Raw genomic sequence first — 15,263 nt, forward strand, 5'->3', positions numbered from 1 at the left:
ATGTACTTATATTGTTATTATATTTTTGAGAACGCAAACGCAAAACTTACATACATACATACATATTTATTGCATATATTACACTTATATGAACCAAATTCTAAGTGGATTTACGGTATATTTATGTATATACTATATTATATAAAAATGTTGCCGTTTTATATGAAATTATAGAAAATACCGTGATTATTAGAAATTCAGTTTTTACAGTTAGACCTTTGATGTAGCTTCATGCAAATACAAAGTTTTTAAAATTTCTAAGTTCTTACCTTAAAATCAGAATTTTGCAAAGTGATGGATACTCGATAAAACAGAGTATGTAATTTATTCGACAAACTAATTCTGTGTACATAATATGCAATTTTATTCTCAATTTTTGTAATATTCACAATTAATTTTATGTACGTAACTATGGTATCGTAAAAAATATAAATGCATATTAAAAATATCAAGCAATTCTTTACGTATAACAACAGTTTTAATTTCAATGTACAAATAACAAATTACATCACTACTTACTAGAGTTACAATATGTATATTATTAAAAATGTACAATCATAGTACAGTTTAAAAATATATAGTTTAAAAATAAATTTAATCACTTATGTCGTTATCAAATAATATACATGGATACTATATACTATATACATGGACTGAGAATATAGAAATTTAATTACAATCAATTCACAATGTTCAAATGTAGTAAGTTTTACTCCGATCTTAGGTAAACAATTTTATACAATACATATTTCTTATTTATGTACGTATATTATAAAGTATAATAATATCAATATAATTTTATATGTATGCATGTTTGTAAGAAAAAAAAATAATGAAAGGAAATTTTTTTTTATAATTGAGAAAAGTGTAATAACATTTTCAAGATGAGAAATATACTCAGTTTGTCATCGTCATTTGTACGCATCGGCAGCTAAAAAATTTTCTTAAGCAAAATTTAAATAAAGTTACTAAAAAGTTTATTTTTTTTTTCTTTTTCATAAAATAATAAAAAAAAAATATTTATTTTTTTTTTGGACACCTTACCTACTTTGATTTTCTAACGGAGGAATTTTTTTTTTTTGTTTCTTTCTTTCTGGTTTAGTTTCGGGTCGGCGGGTATTTAAAATAATTTTTTTAGTGATTTTCATTTTGTTTTTCGATTTAACCTCATAATTTTTTTCCATTAACAATAATTAATAATTATTCGTGTGTTTAATTATTAAAATTAAAATGAAATTATAAGATAAAAGAAAGAAAATTTTATAAAAGTAAAGCAAATAGAGCAAAAGTGAGTAAACGTGAGTAGAAAAAAAAGAATTTAAAGAAAAAGCCAAAAAAAATTTTTGTAAGCATTTTAAAGTAAAAATTAAAACAAGTGTTAAAATTTTATACAAAAATAATTCTGTTATACATACATATATACATAAATGTTTATTGTTATTTCCAATATAAATTAGTGTAAAATACTAAAAAAAAAAAAATAAGAAATTTAATAAAAAGGCCAACACCAGCAAAAATTTTTAAGAAGAAGGCGAAAAATCCGAATTCTTTTATAGGATAAAATTAAACTATAGAGAAAGAAAAAATCATTCATTTTTTTGATTTGGTTTATTAGGTAACAAAAGAAATTTATATTTTTATTTAAATTTATTATTATTGTTATAATTTAATTTGTTTCTTTTATATAATATTAAAAGAACATAAAAAAATTTATTTATAATTTTACTTGCATAGCAATATTTTTATTAAAACATAATATTTTGTATCTACATATATATATATATATATGCAAATAGGAGCTATATGGATATACATATGTATATATATATATATATAAAAGTGTATACTTATAATGTAAAGAATTTAATTATATTATAGTAATAAACAAAAAAATACAAGAGTCTAATAAAAGAATTTCTCCCAATACCTACAACTTATTAGGTATACATACTATGTATAATAAACCAAAAGAATGTTTTTCGTCATCATAAATTATTTTTTAATGAATTAATATTATATCGTCTTTTATCTATAAAATCATACGCAATTATAATTACATAAATACCAGATTTACTCCTATATATATACTTATATATAAATATCTGCACGATATCTATCTGTAGAAACTAGAAATAGGCTCTTATATAGGTACTTGTTATTAAAAATTATTTTCGTGCACATACATAAATATACATATTATATGAATACATTAAATAACATACATATTATGTTAACATTATAATTATTATTTAAAAATGTTTACATACATTATGCTTATGTACATTAAGTTAATAATAAACATAAATATCTACGTATTTTATTAATTACGAAATTTTTAGGTAGGTACTTAATTAAAAAAATAAATTTAAGCATAATTATTTTATAAATAGGTTCTCCCAAATATTTATACCTACTTTTAAATTCTAATTTAATATATTAACTAGAGTAATGTATAACAGTTTTATGTCGAAAATTCGAGATAAATCATGTTTTCTATAAATAGTACATTTATATCGAAATATATGAACAGATTCACAATATGTGATATCAAATTTTGTGGTTATTGCATATTTCTAAGTTCTATATCGTTCTTTCAAGCTTTTAATAAGATAATATCAATAAAGAGATTGAATTTTCTATGCAAAAACAAAGTAAATTTTATTTATTATAGAAGTTTCAATAAAGAAAACCGTGTCTAATTTTAATTTGATAATGTTCCAATCTGAAATCTAAAAGTAGGGGTTAAAAATCGGAAATTAAAAGTAGGGTTGTAATTTGACTTTTTCCGATAAAACTTGTTATATTTATTCAATAAGATCTTATTGGACTTTGTAATTTAGTAGCAACAATTTTTGTGAATGAAAATTTATTAGCTTTTTGCTTATTGTAATAGTATTAGAGTTAAAAATTTTTAATTTCTTAAAGAAAGTAAGTAATTACTTCACAATTTAATTAAATATAGGAGAAAACTTATAGAAAATCTTGTTTTTAAGAAGTAAGAAAAATTTACAGCAAAGTATATTTAAAATTATGTACATATATTAAGAAATCTTAACTTAAAATTAATAATTTAGAAATTTTTAAATTTACAATCGTGTAGCAAATTTTCTTTACAAAAAATTTATGCTTTTCTGCGTGTAGGTACATATATGTATATATTAAAAATATAATTGTAAAATTTCAAATCAATGAGTCTATATCGTTTAAATTTCTCTGAAAAAAAAATTATAAATTTTATGAAGGTTTATTGTCATAAGATCTAATTAAATATTGACTTTAATTTTGTATAACAGTATGATAAGAAATCTTATTGAGTGTTATATTATATTTATGAATATTATGCTATTTGTATTCAAATCTATGCCATTTTATTGCAATAATAATATAAAATATTGCATATGAGCATAATTTGAAACGAATTTAGAAAATAATGTCTTTATGTCGTATTTAAACTGTTATATTTTATTATGCATATATGGCCGTGATTTATTGATATAAAATTGTAACTATCAAGTTCTATTTCAAATTAATTTAAAATTAAATTTTATGTTTTATTTTTTTTTATATAACAAATGAATGATGCTTATTTTCTTAAACTTTTATTTATATGAATGTAGGGTTCAAAGAGATTTTGAATTTTCTTCTCAATGAAATTTTTTTTTTGTTTTCAAGATTTTTTTCATTTTGTATTTTTATTTTACAATTTAATAGGTACATACTCATACTATACTTATATAATACATGTTTTGAATTTGAAATTTGTAAATCATGTTTAACATTTATACATATATATACTTGCATATATGTAAGTATATTTATGAATGCATTCTTATATATATAAGTACTATAAGTACATAGTATAGGAAATCATTTGAAAAAAAAAAAATACAAAAAATGAAATCACAATAATAATGAGAGTATTTTATATTTAATATCATTGTATTTACATATTAAGAAAAAAAATTATACTATTTATAATAAATTTACATGTAATTATATACGTGTATAAAATATAAATTTCTGTAAATATTTAAATATATATGTATATGCATAATATACTTATACATTAAAATACTCTTATATTGCAAATGTAAAAGTGTAAATTATTGTTATTTTTTTGTATCCTGTCCTAAGTAATGTTGTTTTTATTAAATATATTCTTTTCCTTTTTGATTATGGACAAAAAAGAAGAGAAAATATTAAATATAGAACTGATTTTTTATTTAGAGAAATTATTTTTATTGTTATATTTTATGTTCACAATATACTTAATATACAAATATAAAATTTAAATGTCAAAATTTTTTATATATTTATATATATTTTAGGTTTGGCACTCTATAATTTGTAAAACTATATATAAAAGATATTACGAGCTCCTTTTGTCTTTATCATAATTTATTTTATTTTTTTTTTATTTAAATAATCGAACAATATCTTTGCAATGTAAAATGTATATATATTTTAAATATTTCTTATTAATTGTATAAAATAAATTGAAAATTTGAATTTCTCTAAATTTTTATGAAATATACTTTTTGTATTATGATAAATAACTGTATTTAATAAGTGAATAGTTTCTGTGCAAAAATTCTTTAATATTTACATATGTGTTAGTATTCGTACACTTTAGTATTTAAAGAATAAATAAATTTATGTATATATAGGTATATTATACTTATACAGAAATTTATATTAATTTTTTACACGTGATAATTGTTATCTAAATAAGTACAGTATTTTTTAATAACATGTATAACAATAAAAAGGACATTTTTATATTATATATACTTATACGAACTTACATAATGTAAAAATAGTGATAAAAAAGTGTATATAATTTAAAGTTTTTAAAAAAAATATAATCAAATTATTATTGTGATGTAATATTAGTTTAGTTATACAAACGTGAGCTATTTTAAGCAATTATAAAATTGCTATTTGATAAAACAAATTTATAAAATATATTAGTATAAGCTTTGCTAATTTTGGTAATATTCCTGGGGCATGTTTAGAATTATTTTTTGTTTTTTAAATAAATTTGTATATATACACATATAGGTATATTTGTACATATATGATATAAAATCTTATATAATAGACATAAAATTTAAAAGACAATTTAACTGTTATACGGATATATATAAAATACAATTAGCTATTTAAATTTTGAAATTTAATTTCCTTTTAATATTTTCTTATTGCTCTACATAATATTAAAGCCAAAAATTTGCATTTTGCCTCTCTTAATTAAATAAAAAAGCTTATATGAAGTTGTAGTATACAAGATTTAATTTAAGAATATACTGATTTATTTTTATATTATACTATATAAGTGGATACTTAAAAATATGTAATATAAATTAAATATTTTAAAAAAATAATTCTAAGAATTGATTACGTAAATAATCGCTACATAAAACAGTTTTTTTTTCGCGCCTAAATTTATGCTACAGTTCATAGTAACATTTACTCAATATTAACATTTTCATAAATGTATTTTACAATAAAATATTTTTATATATTTGTATATGTATATTTTCGTGCAGATATTGTCCTTGTATTGGTAACAGTCGTAAATATCCTTGCAAAAACAAAAATAAAAATATATTTCATACATTTTTTCTGGTTTTTTTTTTTTTTTGTTATAATTCTTTGCTAAGGGTAAAACTACTTAGTATTGTTGTCTGTTGAGCATTCTACAAAAATAAAATATAACATAAGTATATATACATATATGTGTTATACAAAATTTCAATTATATAAATAGATGTGTTTATAATGTTAATGTAGATTATTATTTCTATGTGTGTATATGTGAATAGTTACAATTTGTTTTCTATTATTATTCAAATAGAAGTAGAAAATAATATTACAAAAAAACCTTTTGAATTACTTACAAAACTAAAAGCGTGTTCTTTTTTTTTCAATTTTTAACAGTATAAAAGATAAAATCTCTCTGACTTTTTGATACGTCTTAAGGAATAAATATAAACAAAAACAAAGCAAAAACAAGTTATCTAAATGCCTAAAACAGAAAAAAAAATAAAACAAATTACTAAAAACAAAAAATATAGTAAAAAATAAATGGAAAACAATATAAAAACAAACAAAAATCTAAAAATATCTGGGCAAAAATCTGGAACTTCAAAATATAAATAAGTATATATACGAAGTTTTACGAATTTTGTTTTTGTTTATTATCCTTCTTCTTTTCTTATTTTTCCGTTTCCATCTTTATCTTCTTCATCTTCTTATACAATTTCTTTTTTCGTCTCTTCATCTTCTATTTATTATTTTTTATTATTTTGATTGTCGTGCTGTTCAATAAAATGGACTGGAAATTTCATTACATACACAATACATATTATATTGTCGTATACAAAATAAACAGGATAATAAAAAATAAATAAAAAATAAAAAGAGAAAACAGAAGCTACACCAGGAAAAGTATATTTATAACTATATTTGTGTAGATAAGAAAATGAAAATAATAAAAAAGAAATGGAATAAAAAGGGTCTAAAAAGCTGATAACATGGAATTGTGATGTTTAATGTTACGTCAGTAGGAATAAATAAAAAAAAACATATAATATGTGTTGTTAATAAATAAGTAGATGAAATAATTAATTAAAAAATAAAATATTGAAAATAATACGCGCAAATAGTTTTGTTTAAAAACAAAATTCGAAATTTGTTCTTCTTTCAGGTTTTGATTCTAATTTTAAATAAAAATTTTAAAAATAATCAATAATTAAATTTTGCTTAAATCTAAGGCAAAAAACCCAAATATAAATTACTGATTTCTGTCAACTAAAAGAGAAATTTTCTAAATTGAATATTATTTATTGAAAAAGATAAATCTTAATTAACCATTAAATAATTGTTATTATTTAATTATTAATCTTAATTCCATAGGACTGAAATATATGCCTGGGAACCTAATTAATTTATAGGACCGATATACATGCATATAACCGATATACATTCATGGGGCCGAATTATATCCATCGGTTTTATGCAAATATTTCGGTCCTATGGACATTATTCAATCCTATAGCTATAAATCAGTCCTATAGATATAATTCGGTCCTGTGGATATGATTTGGTCCTATATGTAAAATTCGGTCCTATGGATATATTTCGGTCCTATGGATACATTAAATAAACAGTTTGAATGAAATGCTTTCAAGTCCTTTACTAGCCCTTTCAGAAATGGATCATTTAAAGCTTATATCTTTTTCGGAAGGGAATTAATAAGCAAAAACGCTTGGACAAATAAAAATTTCTTTAAAATTCGTTAAATTCCCTTTATCTCGGAAACCATTGAGGTTTGCCCTAAACAATCATATATAATTTTGCATTCTTTATTAAATCAACCTGTGTATAAAAATATGCAAACCATTAATAAATTCGTAAAAGATTTTGCAAAATACATATAAAAAAAGTCAATTTTGTTAAAAATTCAAGGATATTTATTCATACGTAGTTATATATGAATACAAAAAAAAAAAAAAATAATAATAATAATAATCATTATTTTATTCACATCATCATTATTATTATCATCAATATCATCGCGAGTTGTCATCATCATTATATTAAGAAAACACATAAAAAATATGAAAATGTACATATATGTAAGTACAAAATGAAATTGATAATAAAAAAAAAATTCAGAGAATAAAAGGTGAGATGAAAAATCTTTTTTTTATGGTTTTTACTCTCTTTTTTTCCTCTGAATTTCTTTTTTTGTCTTTTTTTTTTTGTAATATGATTTCTGATGACGTCTCTAACATAAAACACTTTTAACTTCTCCACATTCGATTCTACATACTTATTATATTTTCTCTTATTTCCTTTATTGAATAAACAGGGTGTAGTATTGTAGGTATAAAACATTCGAATATTGAAAAATGTTATAAAACAAAAAACTCAATTATCAAGATTTCTATTTTTAAATTGCAACTACATTTAATGGTTTCAATAACAGATGAGGTACGATTTCTAGTGTAATTAGACCTTCATCATTGAAATTTTGAATTTTAGAAGTTAATACACAGTTTTTAAAGACTCCTAACATACTATTTTAAAATTATATATTTACATATATAGACTGCCTTTTAATTGTAAAATATTCCAACTCACAATAAATTAGCTCACAATCATAAATAATACTTATAAGTAGTACAAAATTTTTGTTCTGTCAGATTCTTTACAATTAACTCTACTTAAAAAATGGATTTATAGATTGAAATTATCAACTGAATGACAATAATTATAAATTTTGCTAAATAGAGCAATTAGAAATTTTGAATAAATTACAAATTTTTAAGTTATAATTTTATGGACCAATGTTATAACAAAATAATATACTTTGATTAAAATTAAATATGACTATCCAAATACTTGTTATAAGTATACACTATATAATTACATATAGAGTAGGCATTATATATATTTGTTATTTTTATTTATGTATATTAATTATTTTATACACAAAGTGTGCATGTACATACATTAAATTTTAAATAAAAAATTTATATTTTTAAATGAAAATTTTCATATACATACTTATATAATAAATCAATGTTAAATTTCAGATGAAATATTTACCAATATTATACGAAACGCTTGCTTTTATATATATATATACATATAAATATTGTATAGTAGCAACGTCAAAACTGTTATTATATTATTATTATGTCATTAAATTTTTATAACATTTTGCCTTCAGCGAAAATCCCAGTTATATTGGTACATATATACGTATGAATATATATAAGTACTTACATAAATACAATTTTATTTATTCAAAATTAAATTGAAGTTTAAAAATTTTTATATTTTAATGTGCACGTATTGCATGAATTACCTATTATGTGCAATTTTAATGACGAATTTTTCGATTTATAATTTTTCTTTTTTTTTTTTATTTGCATTCGATATAATGTATAAAATATTAATATAGCAAATAATAATGTAGAGTATTTTGTATAACAACTTTTGTGTATGCAAAAGAATATTTATTGATCAGAATTTTGTTAAAACTGCTTATTTTTTGTTAAAACTGTTTTTATAATTACATATTATAGAATTTGTTTTGAGTCTAACATAGAAACTATATTTTACATTTTAGGATAACAGATTTAATTTCAATTCAATTAAAATTCAATTAAAAAAATAATCACCGCAATGAAAATTTATTCGTAACTAAATAATATTTATATTTATTAATATCTATTAATATTGTTAGTACGTTGAGTCTTGGTGCAACAGAAATTTTGCAAGTTTCTATACTAAATTTATATTTTCATTGGTACTTATGTTTTAAATGCAATAATATACATTTTAAATGCAAGAATTTAAAATACTTTCCAATATTTTTAAATTTTCTACTCATTTTTTAATGTAAGCTTCACCTAATAGTGAACTAAGAGAACTAAATTTAATTAAATCTAAAAATATAATTAAAATATTTAGAGATCGAGTGCATAAAAGTAATCGTAATTTGCCTTGTTCACTTTGAATGTATACTTAACTTTGTAAATATATAACACTCCGAAATTTTGATACTTCGCTGTACGTTTTTAATTGAATAATAAACCCCAATTTCTCAATACAGATTTAAATTTATGGTTTAATTTTTACTATATTTAAACAAGATTTCGTTCCAATAGAACGATCTATTTGCAAACTAGCTTATGTTACTAGCAAGTGTTAATATTCTCTAAAAGAAAAGCAAGAATTATTTCAAGAGATTATAAAATCTAAATATAAATGATTAAGTATATCTTATCTTGTATTAAACATCACCTACCTAAATAATACAGTCTTAAAATATCAAAAATTTTTCAACATTTCATGTTGTAGATTACTGGATTACACGCGTAGATCGAAATTTATTTAAAAATTATATTTCTTTTATCATTGAGTTTAAGAAAATTTTTATTGTTTAAAAAAAATTAAATGTATGTATTCTTTTATAAAAGCTTCTTGTATACGGTGATATTATTTTAACGTAATAATAAAAAAAATTATTTGCTATCCCGTTTTTTTATTTTTTTTTATTATTGAAAATGACTAAATTAAATTTTCCTACTCAGGATCTGTCATTCACAATTTGAATATTATGTAACTAGCTACACAATATTGTATAATATTTTCATTTGCAACAATAAAAAATATAAAATATTATTACGTATATTTATTTTATACAAAATATGCGTATATTTAAAAAGTATATTATCCCTAAACGTATGCTTGTGTAAGTCTTGAATTTATGACGATAGATGTAGTGTAGTTTCATATATTAAATATATGAATATAGAAATAAATGTATATAGAATTATTTTACATAATAAAATATAAAAATAGTTTTGAAATATGGAAATATGTTTGAAAAAATTTAAATAAACTAAAAGCAAAAAAAATTTTCAAGATGTGACTGAGAATTTGGAAAACTTTTATCATTTTATTTTAGTTTTTCCATAATAATTCTATAATATAGAAAATATTTACAAAAAGATAACAATTTCATTATTACATTTTTCGATTCTTATATAATAGATTTAGCTATTTTCTTTAAATTAAATTGAAAATGTTTTTTTATAACTTAAGAGATTTTTAGTGAAAATTTAATTTTTTTTGATTATCCTTTGTGGTTTGTTGAATTTTTCTTATAAGTAAGTACTTGAAATTTTTGTCAAGTTTTTATATTCTTTTGAAAAATATTTAATGGAGTAGATTTTAAAATTGACTTTCTTATTAATTTAAAGAGCAATTTAGAATAGCAATGATTTACAGTTCTCTAGAATTAATTTATTGAGCATATCCAAATAATTTGATATTAAAAAAGATCTAATATCAATTTAAGGTATAGAAGTAATTAAGTTAAGGATTTTCTAACATTTTAAAGGAAATTGCTTTAATATGTACGTATGTAAACGTATATGTATTATAATATTAAATTTTCCAACCATTACAACACATATATGTTATTTATTTCCGTTAAAAGAGAATTTTACCTATTTAAAGTATATACGTATATACAAGTGTATTTGATTTTTAAATTTTAATAGAACCCTGCCTTGTACACTAAGTAAGTATTTGATTTTCATTTAATATTAGACCGAGAACAATACGGACTAATCTAAAATTGGATGACGTGAGTTGCGTTATTACAGCTAAAGCGAATGAAGGTTTACTAATATAACCTAACATCATAAAAATAATCGTACAAAATAAAAATTAACATTTATATTAAAAATCTTATTTAAAACTATGTAGGTATACTAAAACTAATACTTAAAACTATTTAAACTTAAAATTAATTTAACGGAAGTCACCATGTTGAAGTCTTGTGTAATTTATTTTTGTATGTTTTAACAGTTGCAATCCAAGCAGACAACGGCGCGTGTTATAAACACCATTCTTGAATTGTTTATAATTTTCGTTTCCGGTGAACCTAAAAACCTAAAAGACCATTTTAGAGCATTAGCGAGAGAACATGTACATATACATATATTAAATTTTAGGTTAGCATGAAAAAAACTTACATTTTTGACAGTCCCAGCCTTGCATTAGTCTGATATAACGCGTAAATTGTATATTGGCATAATTTTGCAACCTTATGATTCTATAATAAAAAAAAGCACCATAAGAATAAGATAAATTATTCATTATAAAAATTATAATTTTTAAAAACTACAGCCATTTTATAGCAACTAATAATGTGAAGACCTTGATTTACCAAGACTTAATTATTAACGTTATTGCTATTATTATTTGTTATTATTTTTAAATATTTTTCATATCATCATTATTATAAAATATTATTGTGAAACAAAATTAAAAATATTTAATAAATAATTATTACACATTACATAATTATATAAAAAATTCTCCATAATTTGTACCTATAAAAGTACGGAGTATTATAATATTATCAATTGTATACAGGATGTTACAAATTTAACAAAAAATTGTTATTATATTTTGACTTTATTAGAGTATATCTAACAAAATCGGAATATAATCTTGAAAAAAATTGCGTTCTTAAGAAAAACTTTTGATCAAAAAGCAATTAATTTATAATTTGCTGACGATGTAATTGTAGCAATTGATTTATGAGTAATATAACAATTAATTTTTTAATATAGCTCTTTGAACAGATTTTTTTTAATAATAATTGTTTTTTTCTTGTAGCAGCGAGCAATTTCATATGACGATTCCCAATATAAAACTAGATACATAGATAATCTTGAATTATTTTCATATCCATATATATACACGGATATGTACACATTTATAAATTATTGTATTATATGATCTTTAGTACTTATATTATATAAAATCAATGCATGTACATAATGCGATGTCACTTAGTTTTATTGTACAACCATTAAATCGATTTCTATTAGCCAAATAACCTCCTTATTAAAGTAGCACTATTTTCGAACCAATTTTCCTATGTCAAATTTTTGAAAGACATTGTATACTTCTTTGTGTTAGCTCGTTTGCGTATATGAACACTTTTTTGCTTTTGGTTTTGAGATCTGTATAGATATTTTGTAATGAGAATATCTTTCTAAATGTATTGATATTCTGTATTGAGAATATATGTCTGATCTTTCAGCTTTTACTTTGATTCTGTATCCCAGTCACTGAATCTTTAGTGAAAACTAAAGTCTAATGTTAAATTTGTTATTATATTTGTATGTAAGGCGACCGCTAAATTATTTTCTTGAAATTTTATACATATTTCTGTTCTGTTAATTAAAGAATTGAACTATGAAGAGTTTTTCATTCAAATCGAATTCCTGAATCGGTTTTTCAATATCACAAAATTCCAACACTACTTAATCGAGTAAATGAAATTTTAAAATTCAAAATGAAGTCGCATACTCCTCAATCTCATCACACTTGCTTCTTTTTCAATTATTTTAAACCTAGAAGAGAAAAAAAAACATTTATTAAAAGTTCGAAAAATTAAAAGAGCGTAAAAAAGAAAAATATTTTAATGAATTTTCTTTCCTTTTGAATCATAAAAAATTGAAAATTTTGTTATTTATTAAAAAGAATTGATAGAAAAACATTTTTCTTTTTTTTTTATTTGTTCTGTAAAATGTCAAGGGTTTTTTTTTATGCAAAATATAAAAATTGAGTTTTTTTTTTAAAAAAAGTTTTATTTTAACTGAAATTGAAACCTTTTTGAATACTAAGTTGGGTTAAAAAATATGAGTTAATTATAAATAGCGTTACAAAAATTGTACACGCATTTCAGCCCCTTTCATCAAATATTCATAGTCCTAGTCCTTTTCAATTCTTATTAAATTTTTTCACTGTTTTGTATAATTCAATTCTGCAGCATAAAATATAATATTTCCTAAAAAACGTTTAAATATATAATTTTTTACAATAATTGCTTGCCATATTTCGTTATTCAGTTCAACAATAATCGAAAATTCATTTGAAATTTTTGAAATTGGTGAGTAAACGTAAAACATATTTAACAACATCTGATCTTTAGGCTTTTTCCTTTTAAATATTTTATTATTTTATAATTATCTTAATTTTTATTCAATTCTTTTTTCTTTGTTAAATACTTTTCGAATCACTATTATTTTAATTGGTAACCATCCCTAACTAACAAGCCGTTCATTGTTATTCTTTTGTTCATCTTATTAATATTAATAATAATTTTTGAATATTTAAATTTAAAAAAAAAAATAACTTTGTTTTAAATACAATTAAATGGTATGCGAATATGCAAATATCCACATGTTATCATTAAATTAAAAATTAAAACAAAAAGGATGATTTGGTTTTGTAGTCTGCTGTTGAATTTGAAGGATATTAATTATAAATTCTTAAGTCTTTTTTACCTTAAAATTAATTCGGAAGCATAAAGAAAAAAAATTATTTTTTTTGTTGTTTTGTCTCTATAAACACGAATTTTATGTTAAAGGAATGAAAAGGACACAACATAAAAATAATAACAAAAAAAAAATATTTAATTAAAAAATTTTTTATAATAATTTGAATAACAAATTTCATGGTAACCATCTGGTTTTTTGAACAGGTAACAATATAATCAATGTAAGTATTAACAAGTAAAAACGTTTCAGTCGGTATGAACCGATTGAATTATACCCTGCACCTTTCATTGTTGTATAGCAATTACTCAAACCTGTGAAACTATTCTATAGAAACTTCACGGATATGTCTGATCTATAACTGAACACACAACTACCAAGTTTCGTGAATCTGACTTTATTATTTTTCCAAATATTTAAAATTAGCTTTTGGAGTTGTACGGCAGGTACCCGAACCTGCCAAGCAATTCCACTAAAACTTCGCTAATATATCTGATCTATAATTGGACACACAACTGCCAAGTTTCATGAATCTAACTTTATTACTTTTCCAAATATTTAAAATAAGCTTTTGGACTTGTATGGGAGCCACTCGAACCTGTCAAGCAATTCCTCCAAAACTTCAGAAATATCTTTGACCTATAATTGGACACACAACTGCCAAGTTTCATGAATCTGTCTTTATTACTTTTCCAAATATTTAAAATAAGCTTTTGGATTTGTATGGGAGCCACTCGAACCTGTCAAGCAATTCCACCAAAACTTCAGAAATATTTTTGACCTATAATTGGACACACAACTGCCAAGTTTCATGAATCTGTCTTTATTACTTTTCCAAATATTTAAAATAAGCTTTTGGACTTGTATGGGAGCCACTCGAACCTGTCAAACAATTCCACCAAAACTTCAGAAATATCTTTGACCTATAATTGGACACACAACTGCCAAGTTTCATTAATCTGACTTTATTATTCTTCCAAATATTTAAAATAAGCTTTTAGACTTTTATGGGAGCTACTCGAACCTGTCAAGCAATTCCATCAAAACTTCAGAAATATATTTGACCTATAATTGGACACACGACTGCCAAGTTTCATGAATCTGACTTTATTATTTTGCCGAATATTTAAAATTAGCTTCTGGAGTTGTATGGCAGGTACCTGAACCTGTCAAGCAATTCCATCAAAACTTCAGAAATATATTTGACCTATAATTGGACACACGACTGCCAAGTTTCATGAATCTGACTTTATTATTTTGCCGAATATAAAAAATTTGCTTTTGGAGTTGTATGGCAGCCACCCGAACCGGTGCAGCTATCTCATTAAAATTTTTAGAGCATATGTAGAATATAATTGGACACATGTATACAAAATTTTATAT

The 15,263-nt window shown here is 21.7% G+C and overlaps 1 protein-coding gene across 2 annotated transcripts in view; it reads left to right on the forward strand.

Annotated features, from left to right (window-relative positions):
- The first annotated feature begins 898 nt into the window (after positions 1 to 898).
- Positions 899 to 15,263, forward strand: part of LOC129607662 (1-phosphatidylinositol 4,5-bisphosphate phosphodiesterase) — a 119,443-nt gene continuing 105,078 nt past the window's right edge. The window contains exon 1 of one of the 2 annotated variants that reach the window (XM_055518803.1): positions 899 to 1,615. The gene's annotated coding sequence lies outside the window, so the exon portion shown is untranslated. The remainder of the gene's footprint in view (positions 1,616 to 15,263) is intronic. The other variant, XM_055518802.1, reaches the window with a different exon arrangement.

The sequence above is a fragment of the Condylostylus longicornis genome, unplaced genomic scaffold (genome assembly GCF_029603195.1).
Source record: "Condylostylus longicornis isolate FDR11 unplaced genomic scaffold, ASM2960319v2 ptg000028l, whole genome shotgun sequence".
Taxonomy (NCBI): Eukaryota; Metazoa; Arthropoda; class Insecta; order Diptera; family Dolichopodidae; genus Condylostylus; species Condylostylus longicornis.